At 30.4% G+C, this 7058-nt stretch overlaps 1 protein-coding gene across 1 annotated transcript in view; it reads left to right on the top strand.

The window, feature by feature from the left end:
- Window positions 1-2221: 2221 nt before the first annotated feature.
- The window catches only part of LOC117180281 (feline leukemia virus subgroup C receptor-related protein 2), a 46464-nt gene continuing 41627 nt past the window's right edge, over window positions 2222-7058 (top strand). The window contains exon 1 of the mRNA XM_033372684.1: window positions 2222-3023. The gene's annotated coding sequence lies outside the window, so the exon portion shown is untranslated. The remainder of the gene's footprint in view (window positions 3024-7058) is intronic.

Here is a 7058-nt window from a genome sequence, read left to right as displayed (position 1 = left end):
CAAAAGAAACACAATAATATTCAATAAATTGTTAACAAAATGCAAACCCAATAAGAAATGAACTTTTAGCTTAAAACTATTTTGTTTTGGTTCACGATTCAACTATTTTCTTGTAAATTCTTCCTTTCTCGTTGAACTAAACTGTTTTTTTAAATAGATATATATTTCCTTGAAATATAAAATATTACATGTTTAGTAATTATACCATATTTTTTTTTGAAAGTTTGATTATTTGGTTAAAAGTTCATATTTTAGAGCTCAAAATATAAATTTGTTGTATATAATTATTCCTTTTGGATTGTAAATTCAACAATTTGATAGAAAATTTAACTATTAGGTTGAAAATGAACTTTTTTCTAAAATTTATATTTTCGGTTTCGAAATTTTAGTTTTTGTATCAAAGTTATCTTTATTGATCTTTTTGGCAAAAATTCTGATTTTTCGGTTGAAAATTCGACTTTTTGTTTAAAGTTTTACTTTTTCTGTTAAAAATTATTCCTTTTTGCATCAAGATTCAACTCTTTTGATAAAAAATCATCTTTTTGGCTTGAAAATTTAACAATTTGCTAGAAAAATGTATCTATTTGGTTGAAAATGAACTTTTTGCCAAAAATTTATATTGTTGTCTTAAGAAATCAAATAATTTGTTAAAAATTCTTCGTTTTTGGCAGAAAATTCAAGCATTGATAGAAAACACAAATATTTTGTTGAAACTTATTCTGTTTTTGCATCAGGATTTAAAACTTTTGTTGAAAAATAGTCTTTTTAGTTTTTGTTAATTTTATTATTTAGGTACAAAAATTCAGATATTTGTTTGGAAAGGAACTTTTGGCATTGAAAATTCGGTTTCAAAATTAATCTGGTTTGTAGAAAATTGGTTTGTTTTGTTTAAAAACTCAACTATTTGGTTGATAATTTACTTTATTGTTAAAAATATAACTGTACTGTGGAGAATTAATCTTTTTCTGACAAATTCAAAAAATTTTGTTTAACTGAAAAATCTGTCTTAATTCAAAATTCCTCTAGTTTGTGAAAATGGCATATTTTTACTTGAAATTTTAGAAATTCAAAGCACCTTAAAGTATATTTAATATAGTACACACATAATTTTAATTTAAAACATTTATTCTCCTGTTTTCGTAAAAAATCTTGTTCTTTTCTCCGTGCTAAGAGAATTTTGACAAAACTTAAATTATAAAGAAGGCAAAAAAATATCTAGCTTTAACGCATTTACTTTTAAACAAAAAGTTACAAAAAGTTTTCGAGGTATTGCCAGGGTCCTTTAAATAATGAAAAAAGCAACCGTCTCTGAGAAAATCTTTCTCAAAGGAACAAATTAGAAATTACTTTTGAGCTTTATTAAGCTCTATTTAATCGTAAAAGAAATAGCCTGAATGAAGCAACCTCTTCCAATGGTACCTGCAAAAGGTACGGTCCGTCCCCGAAAACGAAAATATTGACACACAAAAAGTCGCATGACTTTTTCCCAATAATTGATCAAGTTTCCATGCATTCCTCGAAATTTTTGGATTTCTCTTTATTTCTGAAATTCAGAAATCGACAAAAGTTCTGGAAATTTTACGCTAAAGGATCATTCTCAAAGTACGTAACGCGTTATTCTTTTTTCCATATCGCTATATCACTGTTAACTTCACGGAAATTACAATCTCATCTTTATTTAAACAAAAGAAAAGCGCGTTACGTCGTTTTTGAATGATCCCTAAATTTAAAAAAAATTTGTACCTGTTTTTTAAAGAAAAAATTCTCTGAATTTGATAAAAAAAATACCGTGTGCAACAGGTGCTGGAAGTAGGCAGTTGTAACTTGCGGATTTTACAGTACTTGTCATCGGCGTTTGTAGCAAAATATACTATTTAAGCCAATAAAACGTTATTCCGAAATTTGGTACTTACCTTTTGCTCAACGACCCGTTCACTCTATCAACTGCATTTTTTTTGTTTCTTATAAGTGAGTTTCTGAGTCTCTCGCTCGGTTTTTTGATAAGAGAACAACTTCACACTCGGTTCTGTGTCCTTGAGTGAGTCCTATTTCGAATTTAAGTCGAGTACCAGAATTGATAAGGCTCTCTGTACGCAATACATGCACGGGTGAGATTCCCCGTAAAATCATTCGCGCAGAAGCACTGCGCTAGGTTCCGTCATCACTTTGATAGTCAACTCGCCGACCGAAACTCGGATTTAGTCGGGCTTCACTACTCGCAGAGAACGGGTCTGTGATAAGAATTTGGTCCTAGGGTCCCTACAGCTGGTCCACTTAGCAGCCTCTCCAAATCACCGGAAGTTATCAGCTCGCAGTTTAGGGCTCATGAATAGAGAACAATACAACAACCCTGACCTATGACCAGCTGGCTCTTTCCTCACTTTTGCCCACTGATCGATATGTAAACCGTCGAAACACCAAGTTCACTTCGACACAATCTTATCTAAACAAGTTTTTCGTCCGCGAGACCCTTTTTCTCACTTATTATTCTCCCAGTGGACAAAAGAACAAAAGTGAAATTGAAACTATCAATAGAATCATAATTTATCGATCAAGATTCGTATGTAAATTTCAGGAGGATAAAGAAGACTTTCGAGGCAATTTTTAAAGGGATCATAACAAAAAATTTTGGAAGGATTTATAGGGAAAATCTGAAAAGATGATCTCTTTTTAGAGAATACGGAACATTTTTAAGAAGGTGAGAAAAATATTGATTGCTGGGGATGAGAAGAGATCTTTGAATGAAGCCTGAATAGTAAATATAGACCTAGAACCACGCGGACTTTCAGTCAATGAAACAAGGTGACAATAAATGGAGGTCTTAATAAAGAATCTTTGGGAGCAAGAAAGTATTCGTTGAGAGAAAATATTTATTTTATGAAAGTATTACAAGTGTTAAGTGGATTGTGATAAGAAGGCCGACGGAAATTAGAAGTATATTTTTGTATTGTAAACAGAAAGTGATCGGGAGTCAAGGAACTTTAGTGCCGCTCATTAAGTTAAACTTCCAAGGACTTGAAACCGTAAGTATGTCAACATGAATGACGTTTTTAATTATATTAATTAACACTTTTTTAATAAATTCATTTAGATCAGACATGTGGACAAAATTGGTGGCTCTTTAAATTTGGTAATATTTCTCTTTTTTTACATTTTTTCTTTGTATTTTTCATGTATTGCTATTTTAGAAGACAAAGAAATTTATTTTAAAAATAGGAATAATATGAAAGAAGATCAACGACACTGTCATTGAGACTTTATGATGTATCAGTCACTTGTATTGATAATGATCTAAAATCTTCGAAGTATTTTCGAATATAATCGAATCATATTAGAGATAATTTCTCAATATTTGTGAAGCGAAACTGAGATAAGATAATAATAATTTTCAAGAAAAATAAAAAAAATATTTTTATAAACTTTTATACTAATTTTAGGTAATTAAATATATTTTCGACCACGTGCCTGATAATCGCAATCATTCGTTTAATCGTGGTTCGCAGAAACATTTTAGATAAGCGTCATTTAGAAATAGATGCATCAAAATGGATAAAATTATAATTTTTCATTTGTGATTGTTTCATTTAAATGGGTCACTATTTTTTTTAATAGCATGACCATGTCCTGAGATTTCAGGAAAATTACTATTTTTTAAGGTTTGGAAAGTTTTTCTTAATTCCAGATTTTTTTTAATTTTAAGTGAAAAGTTTTTTTTCATTATTATGAAAAATAATAGTCTTACAAAATAAAGTCCTAATTATATGCAGAAGTTGTACGGAAAACTAATTCAAAATTGTAGTTTGAGGCGCTACGAAATCTTTAATCCAGAATGGCATTATATATGAATTAATACCTTAATATCATGAAAAAAAATTGATCGAAATTGAGATTTTTTAAATGACCCTTGACTCTCTTTTTGGTTTTTTCGTGAAGTTTCTTAAAAACTTGATTATTAGAATCAATATTTAAAAAGGCCATGGCTACGTGTACAGAAATTTCGGTACGAGTAGCCAGATTTTTTCAGTACAAATAGGGCGATCTGAAAAAGGGGCTATTTATACCAAAATATCGGTACGTGCAGCTATATTTTTTCAGTACGCGTAGAAACTTCTATTTAAAAAATGACAATAAGTAATTTTCTTTTAATTATTACACCATTAACTCATTTCCCTTTCGGGGTAGGGGGTGTAGATTTTTAGATGGATCTGAGAATCCCGCGTCATTCATTTAAATAATACGTTAGTTCTGCAACACTGCTCCGATCCAAGCTGCCGATCAAACTCTAGCTATCACCCCAAGTGAGAGCTTCACAAAGGCATCATGCGAAGCTCCCCACTCGGGCCCGTTAGTATCCAAGGTATTTTGTTTCAGGCGTCATTCACTCCACAGACACTCTTTTTACAAACTATCACCAAAATTTCCTGTCCCTGGTTTTCTTCAGGTCCGTGCATTTTCTCATGCAAGCTCTTGTTTTTCTATGGCTTCTTATGTCTCTTCGAATTAGGGACTTATTTACTCATTCTAACCATTCTTTTTTCGATAAAGAATTTTCTCATTTTCCGAAAAATAATTAGTCGCAATCTTATCCGATTCTAGTATATCCTATCCGATACGATCCTATTCTGTCCAATCCAACCTGATCCGATATTATCTGTTTCTATCTGATCTTATCCTATTCTAGTCTACCCTATTCAACCCTATCCGATTATACCATATTATTTACGATCCGTTTCTTATTGGTTCTATTAAATTCTATCCGACTCTATCCGGTACTGTATATTGTGACGAGTTTTTTTCTTTTTCTTCAAAAATATTGTTTTCACAAAAAAAAAGATATGTAAAAAAATGTATAGTCTCTAAAAAGGTTAATTTTTCTATTTTAGTTTTAAATTAAAATAGTGTGTACAGACTTGCAGCTTTTATAAAAATTTCACAATTCATCAAGATTTTCCTAATCTTTGATCTTTAACCCTTATATGACACTGGGGGGTCCATTGGACCCCAGACCATTTTTCAACGAATATAAAAATTCGTAAATTCCATTAATTTTTCATTGTTTTTCAAAGTGTTAAAAATAAAATTTAAGTTACTATACCGATTGATTCTTTACAAGAGATGTTAAAGAATACCCAAAAAAAAACATCTTGACAAAAATATCCAAAATTAAACTTTTTATAACAGTTTAAAAATGTTGGGGTCCAAAAGACCCCAAGTGTCAGCTACGTTATTTTTTGGAGGTGTGTCATTTAAGGGTTAAGAGAGGTTTTCAGTCCATAGAACTTCGTAAACCCAAAAATGGCATTTTTAAAAAGATATTTATGCTTGGATGTCTTCAAAATAAATCAATCGTAATCGGCATATTTCCAAACAATTTACTGTTGAGAATAGAGCATTTTGTTTGAAAGTTGTATAAAATAGTCTTTAACCCTCTTTTTGGTCTTTTTGTGATGTATCGTAACCATCTTTTAATCCTCTTTTTGGTCTTTTTCTAAAGTTTCATAAAAAACTAGAAGAATCATAAATTTTCTGGAAAATAAGTTGTCATATAAAAAAATGATAACTTTTCAAGAAGAACGTTTTAACTGTTGAGAAGGTATTATAGTTTTTTTCAAGATATAAAAAATGAGCATTGTTAAACATAATTGATAAAATCGAGGTATATATCCCCCTTGTTGATAGTAACTAATTTTGAAAGATAACTTTGATCTAACTCTAGAAAAAAATGCTTTAGGGTAAAATGGTTTATTTAACAATAGTTATTTACAGTCTTATGTTTTTGCTTTCTCTTTAAGTAAGAGTTTCAATTCTTCTGAAATCCTAATATTATATAGCTCATTTTATTCCTTAAAACATATTCTAAAAATCTTTTTGGTTGGTATGTATTGAAAAAATGAGAAAGTAAAGACATAAAACTGAAAATAAGTATTGATAAATAAACTATTTTAACTTCAAATATTTTTTCTAAAGCTCGCCTTCAGTTTTCTTCCAAAATTACGTAAAATTATAAATAGGAATATTTTTCTCGATTTGATAAATAATTTTTCACAATGCTTATTTTTGAACCCAAAGTAACTTTTGTACATCCTGAGGATCAATACTTGCTGAAATCATTGTAAAAAAATGTTTTCTTGTATAAAAAAGTAGCAAATAGTTTCAAAATAAAAATAATTAAAAAATCAGTTTTTCACCCGTCATCCTTCTAGAAATGTTGTTATTTATCACGGATATAGTCCCGTTTTTAACGATCGCGCTATTAAAATGGCACATTTCCTTAAATTTTAACATTTTGCATTCACTCTCCACAATTTATACCTCTATAAGTGGCAACTTCTAAATTAATTTAAATTTGAAATCTGTGCTCGGAACGCAGCCCGTCCAGAAAAAACTGTCATTATTAATGAATATTCCCATTTATTGAAATCCAAATAATCAAATTTAAGAAGAAAACTGAAAAATTTGTCAAAGAAGGCGACATGGGCCTACAACAAACAGGATTTCGTAGTCTCTTATGTCGTTCAAATTTACACCGCCCCCCCCCCCCAATTCTCTTCTATCCTATCCTATCCGATTCTATCCGGCTTTATCTCATAATATCCAATTATATCCTATAATATCCGTACCTATCCCATCGTAACCGTTTCTATCCAATCTTATCCGAATCAATCCAACTTTATCCTAATCTATCCGATGTTATCGGCGGAAAAGAAACTATAAAGGTTTCTTTACGGGCCACGAAATCCTAAAACCTACAAGAAAAATAATAAAAAACTAATTTCATTTTTTTATTGTAGTTCTTATCAAGCCTTAAAAGCATAAAATGTTCAAATACTGTTCAGACCAAAATAGATCATTTAAGACTATATACATACATATACTGAAACTGAGGGCAAATATATTAAGCCATTCTAGAGAACTTTTTGCCCCCACTTAAGATTTATTGTGCAGATAAATTTCGAATCTGCAAATTCCATTACGAGACTTGTTATGTGAACCTCAAAGTAAGGGGCCATCCATAAATTACGTAACGCAATTTCCCGACCATTTTGACCCCCCCCCCT

Source organism: Belonocnema kinseyi, chromosome 9, assembly GCF_010883055.1.
Source record: "Belonocnema kinseyi isolate 2016_QV_RU_SX_M_011 chromosome 9, B_treatae_v1, whole genome shotgun sequence".
In the NCBI taxonomy this organism is placed as follows: Eukaryota; Metazoa; Arthropoda; class Insecta; order Hymenoptera; family Cynipidae; genus Belonocnema; species Belonocnema kinseyi.
The sequence above is the reverse complement of the archived record's forward strand: the minus strand, read 5'-3'. Positions and strand labels throughout refer to the sequence as shown.